The sequence below is a fragment of the Lissotriton helveticus genome (assembly GCF_964261635.1).
Source record: "Lissotriton helveticus chromosome 1_1 unlocalized genomic scaffold, aLisHel1.1 SUPER_1_unloc_90, whole genome shotgun sequence".
NCBI classification, from domain to species: Eukaryota; Metazoa; Chordata; class Amphibia; order Caudata; family Salamandridae; genus Lissotriton; species Lissotriton helveticus.
In genome coordinates this window covers 395,824-417,946 of record NW_027611737.1, presented here as the reverse complement: position 1 = coordinate 417,946, position 22,123 = coordinate 395,824, and the positions used below count along the sequence as shown (strand labels likewise).

At 50.5% G+C, this 22,123-nt stretch overlaps 1 pseudogene; it reads left to right on the top strand.

Moving 5' to 3' along the window:
- Nucleotides 1-22,123, top strand: part of LOC144806620 (uncharacterized) — a 161,958-nt pseudogene that overhangs the window by 29,010 nt on the left and 110,825 nt on the right.

Genomic DNA, 22,123 nt, shown 5'->3' with positions numbered 1-22,123 from the left:
TCATGAATGGGGCCATATTTGTATTGCTACCAGTATGCCTCCATATATATTCTTTATAGAACAAGATTGAGTGCTGTAGTGGAGAGACCCATTATATAAGAACTTTCTCGGTCCAACAATCCTACCGAGATTTTCAGGTCCGCTAATGGATCTTTAGTTCACATTTTTGAAAGAACTTTCTCTCTGATTTTGCTAATGATTCTGACAATCTATTTTGTATAGGATCCTGATTTATGTTTCGGATTAGTACTCATCTCTGATTACACTTCGCCACAAGAAGGTAATTAGCGTGTCATCTTTGTAATTGGCGTCTGAATTCTGGGTGTCAAGACAATTTTGGTTCTTTTGACTTTTGGAGTAAGATAATACTGGACATGAATTGGTAGATATCTACAACTTTAACTGTGAGTCAATTTTGACACCAGACCTCAGTATAATTTGTCTTGGGCTAGGGTTAACAACACCCAATGCACCATGCTTCTGTAATACATTACCCTTTATGATAACGGGCCTTGCCAATCTAACTACGCCCCCCTTCTAGGTGTTCACCTTAGCTGTGTTGGACTATGCGTTATCCTCTGAGTAGATTCCTCCTCTAGATGTGATGGTTTTTCTCTCTCGTCCATTTATAACTATTTTATGAGTAAGATGGATCATCATGACCTTTACTAATACTGACTTGTTAACTTTGTATACAGATTCATTGCCCCCCTCCGTGCCCTTGTCCTGATGAAGACCCTCTAGCAAGGTTTTATTCTACACCTACACAGTTCTGGGTCGAAACGTCGACACTTTTTTGTATTTTCAGCCTTTTTTCTGATGTATCATTTGTGATTTTGTTAGGCATGACATTACTTGAATGAATTTAGGAACCGTGATTTTTCAAGTGTGTTAATTAATTATTATTTCTGTTTTATTGAGGTCATAGTGACCATTCTTGTATTCATTTCAGTACCCTCACTATTCATCACTACCCTTCCCTGTCCTTTTCCTTTGGGGCATTAACTGTGATTATTTATGGATGCAAATTATGATTCATTTTTATGTTACACGTTGTGAATAAAAACAATGTTGTTATGTTTTATTGATTCTAGTATCTGGGACCACTTTGTTTGTATTACTCAATCACCCAGGTCCCAGCGACTCATTGGGTTAACCCGTGTTCTTACAGCACTTCTCATACAGATGTCTGAGGGATGGCTAAGAGGTTTACTTAAAAGGGCAGGAGTGCACTTCCACACCTGATCATTCACTCGTATGCACGAATGTTCAATTGCACGGCCCGTGTAATGTGGAGGCTCCGAATTTAGCTTGCATTTTGAAGGGAATTCCTGTACCAGCTATCGTACCAACATTAACACTATTAGCTAATGGTAGCTATTTGCTTTTAAATAATGAAGCTTGCTGCGGGATGTTGGCTGGAATTCTGTACATTGTCACTGTTTCACAGCGAGTAGTTTGCTGTAAAAATTTGCTTTTCCCGCCCCCGAATTGGAGGCTTGATATCTCTATGTGGCCTTCCATTCCGACCCTGAAAGCAGAGTCCAACAAGTTGAACAGAATAAGAGCTTAATTGTCTCAAAAAGAAGTCGCTCTCACTTCTTCTCATGAAACATGTGTCCTTCATGTTACTAACACGAATATAGAAGTACACGTGCTTTTAAATACGGATCTCCCACTTCATTTTGGCGCTTTAATCCACACTATCTTTAATGCCTCAACCACTACAGGCCTGGCCCAATTTTTTTTTAACTGTTAGCTCTGGCCTTGTGACCTCATTCCAAACTATATTTGGTGTGATACTGGCATTTTCTCAATCTATTTTTTTCCAGCATCTTTGGCGGCTTCCCTCTATTTCTCGCCTTGGCTGTCGGTGTGCTGTTGTTAATTTGCTTGCTCCGAAATGGCTGCACTGTCTGAATCAAGAGACAGCTGACCCAGGCTCCCCCAGCTTCATGATCGAAAGCTTGAACACTATGGAGTAGGAGTACTGCCATTTGGCACATTGGGCGTGGCATATGGATTCTCATTTCGCTTTTCATACTTTACTTGCGCTCAGCCCGTGTTCCTTTGCCTGGATTGCCAATTCAAATGGCCATTAGAACTCTGTCTCTCAAATACGGTGTGTCTCCTGCTCCAGATTTTGACCATCTAATGAATTCCTTAGTGGCTCATGAGTTTGCCTGTTCTGGAATCGGGATTATGATCTGTGCAGCAACACACTGAGTTTGTCAGGCTCCACACGTAACTCCTCGGGGCTGCGTTGAGAGTCCCACTCCACCCACACACGACCACCCCGCGGTCCGATAATAAATATCACAGACCAACAGGATGTTCCTGTGAGCGTGGGGAAGGAAGGGAACAGCGGGGAGGGAGATCTGTAACGATAAGAACAAGAGTTTTAGAATCACACCCCTCCCTATTCAACAGGCACTTGGAACACACTAACGCTAATCACACAGCTATTCATAACACAGCACTAGCATACCTGTAAAGAAAAATACACAGGCTTGATATACAGGAGAGGGAGGCGAGGTTCTATCAGTGGCTGGAATTGAGTCTATGGAGCAAAAGAATAAACATGAGACTGTATAAACATCATCTGCAAGGTTCAAGCTAATACCTCTCCACACCTACCACTTAGTGTGAATGCTCGGCAGTAAGCCACTTCTTCCATAGCACTTAGATACCCCCCCTTGTTCTCTCCTGTATCGTAAAAAAAAGAAAGCAGAAACAGGTTGTCTTCAATTCAAACGACCTTGCAATGAGTTGAAGGTTTCAGTCACCTTCAATTCCATAAGTACTCCGCATTCACAGTTTCTCCAGGTACAGTAGTGTCTTATTAAAGTTCGTGCACTGCACTATCCAGATAGCGGAAATACTTTCACTCGGTAGAAACAGGGGTTTTATATCAACGACCCAAAGGCAAGAACTTCCAATTCACACCATTGGAATAAATGTCACTATTAGCTCACAAAAGTTATTAGTTACCGTTTTCCCCTCAAGAGAAAACAGCCGTTTTTTTCTCCAGGGAAACTGGGAAAACAAACACAGATGTCCAATTTGCACACGATGCACACACAGCCGTGTGTGTAAACAACTCAGGCTCACCCTTGGTCCCGTGGGGCGCGGGTCTGCGTGTCACCCGCCGGCGGCCACACGAGCACCAAATTACTCACGGTAACTTTGGATTCCAAAAGGCAGCTCTCCAGCAGAATTATCGGCACTGTTCTTACAGAGTTCCGGGCTTAAGTCTCCTAACCTGCGCGGCGCTTCTGACGTCCCGCGCTGCGTGCCCCATAGCCCTCTGGGGATTGTGGTTCGCCATTGTCAAGGTTGCCGTTTCTCACGCATTATGCGGACGGCGGCCCTCGAAGCCTGGTTCCTGACAGTACATCCCCCCTCACAAGGGACGCCGTACCGGGGCCGGACGCTCCGGATGGCGGTGATGGAAATGGGACACAAGACGGGGTGCATGCACAGACCCCGCAGGCTCCCAGGAGTTCTCCTCCGGACCATAGCCCTTCCAGGAAAGCAGATATTGTAACCTCCCCCGCACCCATCTTGAGTCCAACACCCTCAACACCTCGTATTCTTTATCCTGCTGAACCCACACAGGCACTGGGGGGCGACGAACAGGGGCCCTAGAGGGTTTCAAAAGGGACACGTGAAACACAGGGTGAATCTTGAAATGGCAAGGTAACCTCAACTTCACTGCCACGGGGTTGATGAGTTTCACCACTCGGTAAGGACCTATGTATTTGGGGTTGAACACGCTATATCTCTTGAATGCAATATGCTTGGTGGACAACCACACCAGGTCCCCTTTCTTGTACACAGGACAAGGTCTACGATGTTTATCAGCCTGCTGTTTATATCTCCCCTTGGCTCGAACAAGATTCCTGCGCGTCGCCAGAAGTATCTTACGAATGCGCAGTAATCTTGCCTTGACATCTGGCAGCCTGACCTTTTCTCTTGGAAGGATTAACGGAGTTACTCTTGGATGATGTCCGTAAGTGCTGAAGAACGGGGCATGACCTGTTGATGAGTGTTGTGTACTGTTGTATGCCAGTTCCGCCACCCACTACCAATTCAACCAAGCATCAGAGTCAGCCTGAACATAGCAGCGGAGATACTGTTTTAATGACTGATTGAGTCTCTCTGTTTGTCCGTCCGACTGCGGATGGTAACTGGTGGATAGGGACGAAGAGATATGTAACTCAGTACACCAAACCTTCCAAAACCCAGCAGTGAATTGAGCCTCCCTGTCCGACACTATCACTTTCGGGAGACCGTGTAACCTCACTATGTGTGTTAGTAGTAAATGCGCCAACTGACCCGCTGTAGGTACCTTCTCACAGGCGATGAAATGGCCCATTTTCGTGAGGTAATCCACCACCACTAGGATGGCGGTTTTCCCTTGGTCTTTTGGCAACCCGACAATGAAGTCTACTGATACACTCTCCCACGGCACTTCCGGAGTGGGCAAAGGTTGTAGATATTCCTGGGTTTGTTGGCGATCCGATTTCATTCGGGCGCATTGCCCGCACTGGTTTCCCCAATGCTTCAAATCCATGCGGATGGAGGGCCACCAAAATTGTCTCAAAACATTTTCCAAGGTTTTCACATATCCCATATGTCCTGCACTTGGTATATCGTGGCACCAACGAAATACCGTACGTTGTAAGGCCTTGGTAGGCACAAGCGCTTGTTTTCCTTTCATGGCGATTCCCTGTCTCAACTTCCATTCAGGATGATGACGAAGCCAGGTTCTCCAGCCACATGACTGGATCCCTGAACGCAAGGATTGCATGAATTCACAGGATTGTGTGACACACACGACTTTTGCTGGGTCGATTTTGGATCTGGCCGGAGTCAGGGTATGCAACACAGGATGTTCTTGTCGGGTTAAGGCATCTGCTTTCTTGTTGTGCACTCCGGGACGGTATGTCACAATGAATCGATATTCCTCGAAGAACAGCATCCAGCGTAATTGTCTGGGCGTGAGATGACGAGCGGCTCTTATGAACTGTAGATTACGGTGATCCGTATAGACCGTTACCTGATGCACCGCTCCCAGGAGCCAATGCCTCCATTCCACAAAGGCATCACGTATCGCCAGCAACTCTTTTTCGGCAATAGTGTAATTGATTTCCGCCTGACTGAGTTTTCGGGACATAAAAGCGATAGGATGCAGAACGCCTGTATGTTCCTGTCTTTGCGAAAGTACCGCCCCCAAGGCTACTTCAGATGCATCAGCTTCTACTATGAACGGCAAGTCGGGGTTTGCATGTTTGAGAATAGGAGCACTGATAAAGGCCTCTTTTAACCTATCCAACGCTTGCTGTGCTTCTTCACTCCAAACGAACGGTACGTTCTTTCGTGTTAGTCGGGTCAAGGGGGCAACCATGGCCGAAAACCCCCCAATGAACCTTCTATAAAAGTTTGCGAATCCCAGCAGGCATTGGATATCCTTGACCGTATTTGGACGAGGCCAGTTCTTTATTGCTTGTACCTTTCTCTCGGCCATGATCTGTCCGGATGGCGTAAGCATCACTCCCAAAAACTCAACGGTGTTCACGTGGAACTCACATTTCGTGATCTTACAATAGAGGTGATGTTTCATCAGGGCTTCAAGCACCTGGCTCACATGTTGCTGATGTTCTCTCGTTGTGTTGGAGTAGACCAGAATGTCGTCTATATAGACGACCACAAAGAGGTCTAAGTACTCTCGCAACACCTCGTTCAGAAAATACTGAAACGCGGCTGGGGCGTTACACAGCCCAAAGGGCATCACTAAATACTCAAAGAGCCCATACCGCGTCTTGAAGGCCGTCTTCCATTCGTCACCCCTTCTTATCCGAACCAGGTGGTACGCCCCTCTAAAGTCCAGCTTGGTGTATATGGTGGCTGCTCTAACTTGCTCCAGTAGAACAGGAATCAGTGGTAATGGGTATTGGTTCTTCACCGTTACTGTGTTGAGCGCACGGTAGTCGATGCAACACCTCTTTTCACCGTTTGCTTTTGGTATTAAAAACAACGGGGACAATGCGGGTGACCTAGAAGGACGAATGTATCCCAGAGCAAATATTTAACCAGATAAGCCCTCAGGTATTCATTCTCTGGTACCGTAAGGGCGTATAACCTGCCATTAGGTATTGCGGCGTCGGGAACCAGATCTATCCGACAATCAAAATCTCTGTGAGGCGGGAGAGCCTCGGCTTGTTCCTCGCTGAACACCTTGGCGTAAGCGGCATAACATGACGGGAGTACAACATCTTTCTCTGCGGCTGTGGCTATGTTGAACACCCTGGCCAAGGCCTGAGACGGACTCACGGTAGATACCAAACAGTGTTCTTTGCAATACTCCGAATTGAACTGGATCGTTTTCGAGATCCAATGGACTTGTGGTTCGTGTTTTTGCAGCCAGGGAAGCCCCAAGATGATGCCGTATTGTGGTGCTTGGATAATGTTAAATGTAATCATTTCTTGATGCACCCCCTTACAGATACACCTGATTTCCGGGGTGTGGTATTTTATGGGTCCGGCTATTAGTTCGCTCCCGTCGACCGCATACACTGGTTCGGGTTGCTTCTTAGCTATGAGTTGGATACCCAACCTCTCTGCTTCACGATAGTCCATAAAACAACCAGTGGCCCCTGAATCCACCATTGCCTTTCAGTCGTGTTCTCCTGAATCCAACCACATCACCATGGAAAGGAACACATGATTCTTTTCTTGGTCGCAACAAGCGGTGACTGAAGGGATAACGATAGAGCTTGAGGGTTCCCCTTCTTCCACTCTCAAGCATTGGAGTTTTCCGACTTCTTCTCGACTGTTCCAGCGGCCGTTTGCCCCGCCCTGAATCTTCCTGGTTTTGGCTTCACAGGACACTCCCGTAGGTAGTGTCCCTTCTTTCCGCAGTACAAACACAACCCGTTCTTCCGACGATGCTCTTTTTCACTGAATGTCAACGAGGCTCGGACTGCTCCGACCTCCATGGCGTCCTGTGAGGTAGTAGGCTTCTCGTTACCCCCTCCGCTCCGTTCCTGACCCACGATGATTGGCTCTTTCTTTCGTAATTCTCCTTTGCGTTCCCTGATTCTGTGATCAAGCCGGAGAGTGAGTTCGATAAGCGCCGAACAGGTACGTGGTTGAGGGTCTATGTGCGCCAGCACGTCTTTCATTTCATCGTTTAGTCCTTGGTAGAACAACGCCGATTGTTTGACCTCCGGCCAATCCGTCTCTGCTATAAGACGACGGAAGTTGTTTAGATAAGAAACCAAGTCTGTATTGCCTTGTTTGAGCACCAACAACTCACGGTCTGCTGTGAAGGTTTCGGCTCTTCTATCGAAGGTTTTCTCGAATTCCATTCTGAACTCGTCCCAATTGTAGAGTAGAGGATCGTCTCTCCTGACCACAGGCACTGCCCATTGAGCTGCCTCCCCACCCAGATAAGAAATCAAGAAGGCCACTCGGGCCTGGTTTGTAGCAAACATTTTAGGCTTGCACATGAAGTGAAGGAGAATTTGTGTCATGAACACCTGCACTTTCTTATTGTCCCCATAAAACCTTTCAGGAGGTGCCAGCGGGATTTGGGTGGGCATTTCTACTACTAGGGAGGATGGAACGGTGGTACTAGCCCCAGCATCGAACGGATTCCCTTGCATCCTGTCCATGCGAGCTTTTAGTTGAGCATTTTCGGATCGAGAAGCAGCGACCTCTCTATTGGAGGCAGCCAGTTCTGTTTGTACCAGAGCCAAGGCGGCCATTACATCGTCAAGAGTAGCCATAGTCAATCAACACAGCCAAGAGGAGGACAGTAGCCGTGGGCCGATAATTCTGTCAGGCTCCACACGTAACTCCTCGGGGCTGCGTTGAGAGTCCCACTCCACCCACACACGACCACCCCATACCCCCCTTGTTCTCTCCTGTATCGTAAAAAAAATGAAGCAGAAACAGGTTGTCTTCAATTCAAACGACCTTGCAATGAGTTGAAGGTTTCAGTCACCTTCAATTCCATATGTACTCCGCATTCACAGTTTCTCCAGGTACAGTAGTGTCTTATTAAAGTTCGTGCACTGCACTATCCAGATAGCGGAAATACTTTCACTCGGTAGAAACAGGGGTTTTATATCAACGACCCAAAGGCAAGAACTTCCAATTCACACCATTGGAATAAATGTCACTATTAGCTCACAAAAGTTATTAGTTACCGTTTTCCCCTCAAGAGAAAACAGCCGTTTTTTTCTCCAGGGAAACTGGGAAAACAAACACAGATGTCCAATTTGCACACGATGCACACACAGCCGTGTGTGTAAACAACTCAGGCTCACCCTTGGTCCCGTGGGGCGCGGGTCTGCGTGTCCCCCGCCGGCGGCCACAGGAGCACCAAATTACTCACGGTAACTTTGGATTCCAAAAGGCAGCTCCTCACCGGCTCTCGCCTCCAGCAGAATTATCGGCACTGTTCTTACAGAGTTCCGGGCTTAAGTCTCCTAACCTGCGCGGCGCTTCTGACGTCCCGCGCTACGTGCCCCATAGCCCTCTGGGGATTGTGGTTCGCCATTGTCAAGGTTGCCGTTTCTCACGCATCATGCGGACGGCGGCCCTCGAAGCCTGGTTCCTGACAGAGTTTTACCGAATTGGGACATATATACGGCTGCGCATGACTTCCTGGAACGAAGTTGTTAGAATTGGGGGTCTCTGGTTGGCGCAAGTAGGTACTTGTGACAAGCAGGGACCCTCTCCTCTAAGTCAGGGCAAAGGATGACCCTTCAGAATTACCCTTGCTCACCCTCTAGGTGCGTGGCGTGAGCAGCCAAGGCTATTCTTCAGGCGTTAGTCAGTTAAGCATTTGCAATCATACACACAGTAAAATACACCAATCCCCCCACAAATGGACACCAGGCTGTGAGTATATAAAAATACGCTTCTTTATGTAAAAATATATATCTCTATGCAGTTCAGACTTAGTACAAGACCAAATAACGTTTTTGTATTACCACAGATGTAAATAGGTAAACTCTCTTAGTTTCAGTTCAAATGGAGATTTCTTTGTTAATTCGCTTCTGTTATGGATTTCCTAACTTAAAAGTTCCAACAATAGTTCTTTTAGTTGCACTTCAGAATGGTTCCTCTTTTAAATTCAGCTCCTCAACGTTCTCTCGGTGTCTTTGCCTTTTAAAAGAAAGCCTCTCTCCGTTCTGGGGCTTTGGAACTCTCCCCGGCCTTCGGCGTGCCTGGCAGCGCCTCTCCTGCCTCTTCGCGGTGAAACTGACCCGGCCCCTACCAACGCTCACGCATCGGGCGTGAGCACGCCTGTGCCGGCCCCGGCTCTTCCTCTCGGCTCGAGGACAGAGTTAAAGGCGGGCCGGCCCAGCGGTGCAGGAGGGCTCCGGGAGCAGTGCGGGCGGCAGGGGGAGGCTCGGAGTCCCTGACGGGGAGTGCAGACGAAGCCTTCAGCTTTCACTCACCCGTGGGGGCTCCGGGCACTCGGCGACTTCCAAGGATTCCAGCGGGAGGGGCTGGAGCGCGCTCACGGCTGCAGGCAGGCACACAGAGCAGAGCGGTGCGAGTCTGGTGAAAGGAACGGCTCGCACCGCGGGGGATATTAACAGTACCTTGGCACTTGCAGGCAGGAGCGGCAACCAAGGGGAAGACAAACGTTGCGGGCCCCTAGCCCGGGGTGACTTCACGAACACTTCCTTTTTCTTCAGCGGGGGTCGGCACAGGCTTGTGCGACTCCGGCGATCGGGGGCACTTTTGGATCTTGACGCCAGCGGGCGTGTGCAATCAGGCAGGCGCGGCCCGCGACCCTTGGCACGACGGTGCGGGGGTCTCCTCAGCGGGGGCGGCGCGGCCTGACAAGCCTCCAAGATCACGAAGCGGGGTCACAGGGCACGGACTGTGCAGCTGTCGACCCGGCGTAGATCACAATCTTTGGAGGGAATTCCGGCAGGAGGGGGGAGAGCGCTTCAGGGCTTCCAGTAGCAGGCAAGGGGCAGAGGAGCAGGTAGCCAAGCCTGGGGGCAGAGAGCGACTCCGGTCGGAGCGAGGCTCTCACAGGGCAGAGGCTGGCAAGCTCCCGAGTGCCACAGCCCTAGGAGGGGCGATGAGGGGCGCAGTCTGGATCCAGCGGGATGCACACACGGCTCGAATGTCAGGACGAGAAAAAGCACCAAGGACCCACTAGTCCTGGGGTCCAGTTCAGGGGGCAAGCTCAATCAAGCCCTTGGAGAATGTTTAGAGCGCAAAGCAACAAAGTCTTTTTAGCAAGTCTTCTCCTCTCCTTTCTCAGCAAGGCAAGCAGCAGGCCAGTCCTTCCAGCGTCTCTTCTCCTTCTGGTCGGGCAGAGGTCCTTTGTGGTAAAACAGGATTCTGATTTACAAGGAGCAGGGCTCCTACTTTTATACACAGTTTCTTTTGTTCTCACTGGCCAGGGGGGCCTCTGCATAACTGCTCTCAGCTCCTGAGCACTTTTGGTGGGTACTTCTGCTTCTGCATTCAGTGTGAGGGCAGGCACATCAGCCGCTCCCCAGGGGGGCGGAGCCGGCATTGTGAGGACAGGGGCAGCCTGAGCACTTTGTTGACAAGCTTCGGTCCTTCCTGGGCCAGGTGCAGGCTGAGTCATCAGTCGCTCCCCAGGAGGGCGGAGCCAGCATTGTGGGGGCAGAGCACAGCCTGATGCATCATTCAGGGGAAACTCCCACCACCCACTAAGGTGTCATCCTGCTATTCACAACCTGTCAACTCCCAGCCCTGTCACTCACACCCTCAGACAGTCAGATACACACAAGAGCAGAGGCGGGCTGAAATGGTTAGACAAGCAAATGCTAACTTTCTAAAAGTAGCATTTGCAAACCCAGGATATTAAAATAAACTTTACTAAAAGAAGTATTTTATTATTCTGAGTTCAGGCATACTAAACATTAATTTCTACCATGTTCCCTGAGCCTGCTGGGATTATAGAGTGTAATAATTCCAGCAGCCCATCTGGCCTAGAAGGGAACTGGTAGCCTTACAATAGTGAAAAATGAATTTGGCAGTAATTCACTATTAGGACTTGCCACACACATCAGGGCATGTCCTACCTTACACTTACAATGCACCCTGCCCTCAGGCCTACCATAGGGGTGACTAATAGGAAGTTAAGGGAAGGTTTAGGGGCTGGCAAGTGTGTGCACTTGCCCAGCCAGCATGACAGTACCAGACTGCACGCAGGTTCTGCAATGGCAGACCCTAGACACATTTTAAGGCTGCTTCTGTGGGTGGCGCAACCAGCGCTGCAGGCCCACTAGCAGTATTGGCATTCACAAGCCCCGGCACTCCTGGTGCACTTTACTGGGGACTGACAGTAAATCCAATGAACCAATCAGGTATATCAATCACATGTACACTTTACAGTAGGGAGCACTTGCACTGCGGCACGGGTTGGCCGTGGCGCAGTGCCCTGAGTAGCGGACACCAGCAAAAACATCTGAGGCACAACAGCAAAAAGTGGAAGGGAAACTCACGCCAAGGTGCCAGGTCTAACACGTGTCCCCTCCAGCTGAAATGTGGGGGGAACTACCCTTCCCCAGGGAGTTCCACATCACTAAGGCGGAAAAACCTGGACAGACCGTCAGCGTTGGCGTGATCTGTGCCAGGGCGGTGTTCCACCGTAAAGTCCATACCCTGTAGGGAGATGGACCACCTCAACAGTTTTGGGTTCTCACCCCTCATTTGCATCAACCATCTGAGGGGCCTGTGGTCTGTCTGAACCCGGAAGTGAGACCCAAACAAGTAGGGTCTTAGCTTCTTCAGTGCCCAGACCACAGCAAATGCTTCACGCTCTATTGCACTCCACCTACTTTCCCGTGGAAGTAACCTCCTACTGATGAAGGCTACAGGTTGGTCCCAGCCCTCCTCAGTCATCTGTGAGAGAACAGCCCCTACACCATGCTCTGAAGCGTCTGTTTGCACTATGAATTCCTTGGAGAAATCAGGAGCCAGGAGCACGGGCGCCGTGCACATGGCAGTCTTCAGGGTGTCAAAAGCCTTCTGACAGGTGTCAGTCCAAATCACATTCCTGGGCTGCTTCTTAGAAGTCAGCTCTGTCAAGGGGGTCACAATAGTGCCATAGCCCTTGACAAACCTCCTGTAATACCCAGTGAGCCCCAGGAAGGCTCTCACTGCAGTCTGGGTCTTGGGGGGTTCCCAAGCCAGGATGGTTGCAATTTTGGGTTGCAAGGGTGCCACCTTGCCACTCCCCACTTGGTGTCCCAAGTACACCACTGAGCCCTGCCCAATCTGGCACTTGCTTGCCTTGATTGTGAGGCCTGCCTTGCGCAGGGCCATCAACACTTCCCTGAGGTGTCGCAGGTGTTCTGGCCAGGTACCACTGAACACTGCGATGTCATCCAGGTAGGCGGCACTGAACTCATCCAGCCCAGCCAACACCTGGTTGACCAACCTCTGAAAGGTGGCAGGGGCATTCTTCATCCCAAATGGCATAACCCGGAACTGGAAATGCCCATCTGGTGTGGAGAATGCTGACCTCTCCTTTGCCCAATCGGTCAAGGCGATCTGCCAGTACCCAGACGTTAAATCAAACGTGCTGAGGAACCGGGCAGCCCCTAGCCGATCAATGAGCTCATCAGCTCTGGGGATAGGGTGCGCGTCAGTCTTGGTGACTGAATTGAGTCCTCTGTAGTCCACACAGAACCGGAGTTCAGGTGTGGCTCCCGGCGCAGCAGCCTTTGGGACCAAGACCACGGGGCTGGACCAAGGACTGCTGGAAGACTCAACCACCCTAAGAGCAAGCATCTTGGAGACCTCCTCCTTGATGCAGGCCCTGACCCTGTCAGTCACTCTGTAAGCTTTATGCTTCACAGGTAAGCTGTCTCCTGTGTCCACATCATGGACGCACCAATCTGTGACACTAGGAACCAGGGAGAACAGATCTGGAAACTGCCCCAGCAATTGGCGGCAGTCTTCCTGTTGTTCAGGGGTCAGGGTGGGTGAGAGGTTAACTCCATCCACTGACCCATCTTTCTCACAGGCCACTAAGAGGTCAGGAAGAGGCTCAGACTCCTCTTCCATTCCATCATCAGTTGCCAACAACATGCCCACTTCGGACCTTTTCAAGTGGGGCTTGAGGCGGTTAACATGTAGGACCCTCAAAGGATTCCTGGGCGTCTTCATGTCCACCAAGTATGTCACTGGGCTCTTGCGCTCCACAACCTCAAATGGACCTGTCCACTTATCCTGAAGTGCACAGGGTTCCACTGGGGCCAAGACATACACCTCTTGTCCAGGCTGAAGCTCTACCAGAGTGGCATTCTGGTTGTACCACCGCTTCATCTCTTCCTGGCTGGCTTCCAGATTTGCCTCAGCAAGTTGTCTGAAGCGCCTGGTCTGGTTTCTGAAGGCCAGCATGTAACTGTATACATTCTGGGGAGGTTTCCTGGGAGATTGCTCCCAGCCTTCCTTTACCAAACTCAGTGGTCCTCTCACTGGGTGACCATACAGCAGTTCAAAGGGGCTGAACCCTAGGGACTTCTGGGGCACCTCACGGTATGCAAAGAGCAGGCATGGCAAGAGGACGTCCCACTTACGCCTCATTGGACCTTCCAGGCCCATGATCATGCCCTTCAGGGTTCGGTTGAATCTCTCAACCAACCCATTTCCTTGGGGATGGTAAGGGGTGGTGAACTTGTAAGTTACACCACACTCTTGCCAAAGGGACTTCATATATTTGGATATGAAGTTGGTCCCCCTGTCGCTCACCACCTCTAGAGGGAATCCCACTCGTGAGAAAATTCCCATCAGTGCACGTCCCACCACGGGGGCCGTCACTGTCCTCAGAGGGATGGCTTCAGGGTACCGGGTGGCATGATCCACCAAGACCAGGATGAACCTGTTGCCCATGGCTGTCTTGGGGTCCAGAGGCCCAACAATGTCAATACCCACTCGTTGGAATGGAGTACTGACCACAGGGAATGGTTGGAGGGGAGCCTTGTTCTTCCCTCCACTCTTCCCACTTGCCTGGCAAGTTGGACAGGTCCTACAATGAGTATCTGAGCTCTTGTGCATTTGGGGCCAGTAAAAGTGGGTGACAAGCCTGTCATAGGTCTTGTCCATCCCCAAATGCCCTGCTAATGGCACATCATGAGCCAGTCCCAGTAGGAAGGCTCTGAACTTCTGGGGTACCACCAGCACACGGGCTGACCCAGGTTCAGCAGCCTTAGGCTCTGAATACAGGAGGTCATTCTCCCAGTACACATAATGTGTTTTGGCCTGAACACCATTGGCCTGGTCTGCAGCCTGCTGCCGCATACCCACGAGAGAAGGGCATTCTTTCTGCTCCCTGCAGAATTCCTCCCTGGAGGGGCCTCCTTCTTGCTGCCAATGGGTCAGCTCAGGCAGGTCCCCCAGTTCAGCAATCTGTTCCCCAGTAGGCTCCAGGGCATCCCCCTCAAGGTCTGCTTCCTCCTGGACCGTGGGAACAGCAGGGGCCGGTTTCCCGCGCCCCCTGCGCCTTCTCTCTAAGGCCGGTTCCTGGGCCTCTCCTTCAGGTCCCAGGACCTCTTGATCACCCCTACTGGCTGCCATTGACCGGGTGGTCACGCACGCCCAGTCAGGTAGACCCACCATCTTCAGGTGAGTCATTTTCTCCACCTTTTCCCAAGGGGAGTCCTCCAAGTCATTCCCTAGCAAACAGTCAACAGGCATGGTTTTCCTCACACAGACCTGTAGAGTACCAGAGACCCCCCCCCCACTCGAAGGGAACTTGAGCCATCGGACACTGGCTCTCAGAATTGTCAGCGTTGACAACCCTACAGTAGGCATGGGGTACAACCTGCTCTTGAGACACCAGGTGCTGCCTCACTGCAGTCACACTGGTTCCTGTGTCTCTAAGAGCCTCAGCTTTCCTACCATTGATGGTCACCACCTGCCCATATTTCTTAGTGTTACAGGGCAGGTAGTTTGTGGGGACCATTTCACTGTCTCCTAATGAGACTAGGGTCATCTGAACAGGATCTCCACCCCCTGGGACCATTACTTCTTCTCCTAAGTGAACACTAGTCACTTGCCGGGGGGAGCACCAGTGGGTGCTGGTTTTCCAAACAGGCGACACTTGGGGTCACTGGCTATGTGCCCCGGGTCACCACATCTGAAACAATTGAAGGGCCCCTTTGGAACAGGTCTACCTGTCGGGGCCCCACTCTGCTTTGGGGGTGGGGGAGGCTGAGAACCCTTCTGCTGGTTCCCTTGGGGATTACTTTGGGGGCCTTTAGGGAACCCTTTCTGTTTACCCCTGTCCCCCCCACTCTTCTGCTGGGGACCCTGCCCACCCTTGGCGGAGTCTCCCACTGGACCCTTGTGGACCTTGGTGCTGAGCCAGCGGTCCGCCTCCTCAGCAAGCTTCCTCGGGTTGGACAGCTTGCTATCAATCAGGTGTTGGCGTAACTCAGGAAAACAGTTATCAGACAAGTGCTCCCATGCAATTAAATCAAAGAGACTTTGAAAATCATTCACCTTGTTACCCTTCACCCAACCATCCAGGGCTCTGCAAAAAAAATTCACATACTCCACATACGTAGTCCCAGGACGCTTTGCACACCCCCTGAACCTCTGTCTATATAATTCAGGGGTAAGCCCATACCTGGTCATTAAGGCCTCTTTCATGTGGGGATAGGAAATCTGTTCTGCAGTGGGCAAATCTAGCAGGGTGTCCCGCCCTTCGCTAAGGAACCTCCCCCACAACCCCGCTCCCCAATCCTTTTCAGGGACCCGGTGGGAGGACATGGCTACCTCATATGCCCTAAACCACTGTCCTATGTCATCCCCCCTAAAGAACTCCTTAACTACATCTTTGGGGATGTACACCTTGGACTCTACCTGCACCGGCGTTGTGCTGCCACCAGAAGGAGTCGTTCCAGAACCTCTCAGCTCCAACTCCTTCACTCTTAGGTCATGGTCCAGCTGGCGTTGCTGTGCCTCCATGGCCAATCTTTGCTTGTCCATTTCCATTTGCCCAGCCAATTTTGCCATCTCCATTGCATGCGCCCTTTCTGCGGCCCTGTCTGCCAGCTCCTCTGGTGACAGGCCTCTGGGGGGCTCCACAGCGCCATCTGGTGGAATGATATCCACTGGGGTCTGGGGATCTCTTGACTCCTTCCAGGCTCTCAGCGCCTTGATGTATTGGGATTTCTTCTTGCACCCAGGGTGTGCAGCTCTGAACTTTATACAGAGGTCTCTCAAATCCTGTACTCTGTAGCCCTCTAGGCCTCCTTGTTCCCAATCCACATCATCAATTCCAGAAATGACAGAGGGTGCCCTTCCAGTAGGGAGTGAGCCAGGCATGGCTCCAACAATGGCAGATGTCTCAACAAAATTAAAAAAAATGGAAACCTGTGGCTGCGTTATAGGTCTGCTCTCACTATGTGGTGATCAGCAATTCACTGTATGTCAACTACAAATGCAAATTCGCAAATCCTCACCGCTGCGACCAATGTTAGAATTGGGGGTCTCTGGTTGGCGCAAGTAGGTACTTGTGACAAGCAGGGACCCTCTCCTCTAAGTCAGGGCAAAGGATGACCCTTCAGAATTACCCTTGCTCACCCTCTAGGTGCGTGGCGTGAGCAGCCAAGGCTATTCTTCAGGCATTAGTCAGTTAAGCATTTGCAATCATACACACAGTAAAATACACCAATCCCCCCACAAATGGACACCAGGCTGTGAGTATATAAAAATACGCTTCTTTATGTAAAAATATATATCTCTATGCAGTTCAGACTTAGTACAAGACCAAATAACGTTTTTGTATTACCACAGATGTAAATAGGTAAACTCTCTTAGTTTCAGTTCAAATGGAGATTTCTTTGTTAATTCGCTTCTGTTATGGATTTCCTAACTTAAAAGTTCCAACAATAGTTCTTTTAGTTGCACTTCAGAATGGTTCCTCTTTTAAATTCAGCTCCTCAACGTTCTCTCGGTGTCTTTGCCTTTTAAAAGAAAGCCTCTCTCCGTTCTGGGGCTTTGGAACTCTCCCCGGCCTTCGGCGTGCCTGGCAGCGCCTCTCCTGCCTCTTCGCGGTGAAACTGACCCGGCCCCTACCAACGCTCACGCATCGGGCGTGAGCACGCCTGTGCCGGCCCCGGCTCTTCCTCTCGGCTCGAGGACAGAGTTAAAGGCGGGCCGGCCCAGCGGTGCAGGAGGGCTCCGGGAGCAGTGCGGGCGGCAGGGGGAGGCTCGGAGTCCCTGACGGGGAGTGCAGACGAAGCCTTCAGCTTTCACTCACCCGTGGGGGCTCCGGGCACTCGGCGACTTCCAAGGATTCCAGCGGGAGGGGCTGGAGCGCGCTCACGGCTGCAGGCAGGCACACAGAGCAGAGCGGTGCGAGTCTGGTGAAAGGAACGGCTCGCACCGCGGGGGATATTAACAGTACCTTGGCACTTGCAGGCAGGAGCGGCAACCAAGGGGAAGACAAACGTTGCGGGCCCCTAGCCCGGGGTGACTTCACGAACACTTCCTTTTTCTTCAGCGGGGGTCGGCACAGGCTTGTGCGACTCCGGCGATCGGGGGCACTTTTGGATCTTGACGCCAGCGGGCGTGTGCAATCAGGCAGGCGCGGCCCGCGACCCTTGGCACGACGGTGCGGGGGTCTCCTCAGCGGGGGCGGCGCGGCCTGACAAGCCTCCAAGATCACGAAGCGGGGTCACAGGGCACGGACTGTGCAGCTGTCGACCCGGCGTAGATCACAATCTTTGGAGGGAATTCCGGCAGGAGGGGGGAGAGCGCTTCAGGGCTTCCAGTAGCAGGCAAGGGGCAGAGGAGCAGGTAGCCAAGCCTGGGGGCAGAGAGCGACTCCGGTCGGAGCGAGGCTCTCACAGGGCAGAGGCTGGCAAGCTCCCGAGTGCCACAGCCCTAGGAGGGGCGATGAGGGGCGCAGTCTGGATCCAGCGGGATGCACACACGGCTCGAATGTCAGGACGAGCAAAAGCACCAAGGACCCACTAGTCCTGGGGTCCAGTTCAGGGGGCAAGCTCAATCAAGCCCTTGGAGAATGTTTAGAGCACAAAGCAACAAAGTCTTTTTAGCAAGTCTTCACCTCTCCTTTCTCAGCAAGGCAAGCAGCAGGCCAGTCCTTCCAGCGTCTCTTCTCCTTCTGGTCGGGCAGAGGTCCTTTGTGGTAAAACAGGATTCTGATTTACAAGGAGCAGGGCTCCTACTTTTATACACAGTTTCTTTTGTTCTCACTGGCCAGGGGGGCCTCTGCATAACTGCTCTCAGCTCCTGAGCACTTTTGGTGGGTACTTCTGCTTCTGCATTGAGTGTGAGGGCAGGCACATCAGCCGCTCCCCAGGGGGGCGGAGCCGGCATTGTGAGGACAGGGGCAGCCTGAGCACTTTGTTGACAAGCTTCGGTCCTTCCTGGGCCAGGTGCAGGCTGAGTCATCAGTCGCTCCCCAGGAGGGCGGAGCCAGCATTGTGGGGGCAGAGCACAGCCTGATGCATCATTCAGGGGAAACTCCCACCACCCACTAAGGTGTCATCCTGCTATTCACAACCTGTCAACTCCCAGCCCTGTCACTCACACCCTCAGACAGTCAGATACACACAAGAGCAGAGGCGGGCTGAAATGGTTAGACAAGCAAATGCTAACTTTCTAAAAGTAGCATTTGCAAACCCAGGATATTAAAATAAACTTTACTAAAAGAAGTATTTTATTATTCTGAGTTCAGGCATACTAAACATTAATTTCTACCATGTTCCCTGAGCCTGCTGGGATTATAGAGTGTAATAATTCCAGCAGCCCATCTGGCCTAGAAGGGAACTGGTAGCCTTACAATAGTGAAAAATGAATTTGGCAGTAATTCACTATTAGGACTTGCCACACACATCAGGGCATGTCCTACCTTACACTTACAATGCACCCTGCCCTCAGGCCTACCATAGGGGTGACTAATAGGAAGTTAAGGGAAGGTTTAGGGGCTGGCAAGTGTGTGCACTTGCCCAGCCAGCATGACAGTACCAAACTGCACGCAGGTTCTGCAATGGCAGACCCTAGACACATTTTAAGGCTGCTTCTGTGGGTGGCGCAACCAGCGCTGCAGGCCCACTAGCAGTATTGGCATTTACAAGCCCCGGCACTCCTGGTGCACTTTACTGGGGACTGACAGTAAATCCAATGAACCAATCAGGTATATCAATCACATGTACACTTTACAGTAGGGAGCACTTGCACTGCGGCACGGGTTGGCCGTGGCGCAGTGCCCCGAGTAGCGGACACCAGCAAAAACATCTGAGGCACAACAGCAAAAAGTGGAAGGGAAACTCACGCCAAGGTGCCAGGTCTAACAGAAGTTATCTTGACGTTAACGCAAGTTGTCCTCTGATCGTGCTAGAGGCTCCTGCAATTGAAGGACATGTTTGTTAATTTCCGTTACTAAACTGAATGGCGGAACTCTTTGCTGACAATAACAATGACTTCCTTTTGGAGGCTGTTGCGACATACTGTGCATACACGCTGATGGATTCGATTGGCAACGATCCAGCATGCGATGCATCACTCAAGTTTTTTGCTTCTCCCCGTGGTGTTATTTTTTTTTCTCACTTGCATTTTTTTCTTTTTTAATAGACATTCTATTCTTTTTGCCCCTTTCATTTCCTCGTGACCCATTTTTTGACAAGAATGAACTTATTTCTTTCTTGGATGAACTTGAACTCCACATTCTTCTTATGTTTCTTTTCGTGCATTGACCCGATCAAGGGAGGGTGTATTCAAGATACTGTTCTGCCTGCACACATTGCTATGTTAGCATAAGTGAGTTAGTTGCTGAAACGCCATTTTACTACTTTTGCACACAACTTTCAAAAGAAGAATGAATTTTTTTTTCGAAATAGACAGGTATAAATAAAAATACCGGGTCAAACTCAATACGTTTGTGTTTCTCCTATGACCTGAAATACGTTTTTGGAAATTAATTGGGTGTAGACATATTCTTGTGTTTTCTAGTTTATTACGATCCAGTCAACCCCATACCCTACATGGACCTAACTCCTTTGTTTCACAAAGATAATCCAAAACCAGGCAGTACAACCCATCAGGTTTAGAAACAGTGAAATGAGGATTATTCATGGGTGTCACACATGTCTCAATCACACCTTGATATTCTAATTGTTCAAGGATTTCCGCAACGGGGGCTTTAGCCAATCGCCGCATGGGATAGTGGGGTGGTGCCTGTGGCATAAACCGCACTGGAATCTCGTGTCTGGGAGAAAGTTTATCCCACCCGACTTGAGTATGGTACAACACAGGTGCAGGCACCAGAGCACACTCTTCTGCTCCTTGGGCACGGTGTGCGGAAAGCTGGGGAGGGTGACCTCCTCCCCTCTTAGAGCAGCCAAAATGAAAAACGGGGGCCAGTCTGACTCAGCTAACAGAATGTCATATGTAGAGGTCAGATGTTCCCAAAAAAATCCCTTTTATTACACGTTGGATGTCACCTTCTATTAAAAGAACTATATCATATAGTCTGTCAGGGGGAGCCACCCTACTGTCAGCAGTTTCCATTGTGATAAAAGTCTCAGTTGCTGTCGCCTTCAGATATGGACGCAGTGCTTGCCGCACTATTGTAACCTCCGCTGCGCTGTCGAGCAGCGTTAATGCCCATGTTAGGTTCCCAAGCTGTGTTCTCACTATCCGTGGCATACCTTACGGTTAACGCAGCAACTTTCTTTTTCTGAAAATGAGGGCGTTAACGTGGCAAGTCTTCCTGCTTGCCTTTACCATCAGACCGGCGGGGCTGCTCATGTCCTTGTGGGGCACCCCGACCCCTGCCGTGTTCTCCTCCACCAGCTTGCGCGCGATGTTTCCTGTGAAGAACGAGGAGAACGTTGCTCAGGAACCTGAAATCTATCAGGAGACCTAATTCTTGTGTGGTCGCACAAATCTTGTGCGCTCAGTAGACGCTGGTATCGGCGATGCCAGAGGCGACCCCTGTTTCTATTGCTGCTTCCCCATATTTTTATTCTTCCAATTCTGTTTTGGAAAATTTGGATGGTAGTCTGTAGTAGACTTTGCTATCTGAGTCTGCGGTTGAGTTGTCGTTTTAGCAAAAGGCTTAACACCCAAACTATTGCGGCCAGTGGTCTTATAAGCCTCCGCAATATTTCACGGTAACGCTCGGGGTTTGTCGACGTCTTGGACAAGGCGCAAAGCATTCGACACCTGAAAGTTAACCGCAACTCCCTTTACATTACAAAAGATGAGATCAGCAACTACGTCAAACACTCCAACGAGCCTCATTCTCAACTCGACAGCCGCCTCCACACTGTGCTCATCCGGAACATGCTTGATCACAGAGGGCAAGACATTCATAGACGCCGTGCAGAAACACTTTGCATATTCTGCTGCAAATACTTTACCCCAAATCTCACAATCTGTTACCTCTGGCAATAAGTCTTTCTGCAAACTAATTGTGAGAATCCTGTGTTTTTCCACAGGAGTGGTATTAGGAAACACTGCTTCCAGTTGGTCAAATTTCTCAGCAAGCCAATAAGGCATATCGTACTTAGTTTGAGGGTGCTTGCCCATTACCAAATTAACTATGACTGGACTAATCTACATCCCGGCCGGTCCAACTTGTTCCGCTGCAAGAAACATATTGAACTAAAGCCTTTTGTACCCCAACAAAAGAGGTATAAAGTTGACACAAGTCGTCAATCGGGGCATTGAGATAACGTGGATATGGTGTGAACCCGGCTAAGACTGGCCAAGTGGCCCCAGGAATTGACAAGGGACCTAACCGAACCAGAGTTACGGTGTGCGGGAGGGTGCCATACAACCAAAGACGATGCTGCCATGCCGAAATTGGAAACTCTTGTGTCCTATATGGAGTATAGTTCACAGGAATCGCAGTGTGAGTGTATGTATGAAACATATCCTCATCCGCATTTATTGCAGGAAACGTGACCCAAGAGTAGAAAAGCTCAAAGGGAAACGCCGAATCAGCACTCACCACAAAGATAACCGACATACCATCGTCTGGTACTCCAAACTGCGTCAGATGACGCCAGAGCGCTGCCCAACTATGCTGAGCTATGTCAATATCACCCAAGAGGACATAGAGAAG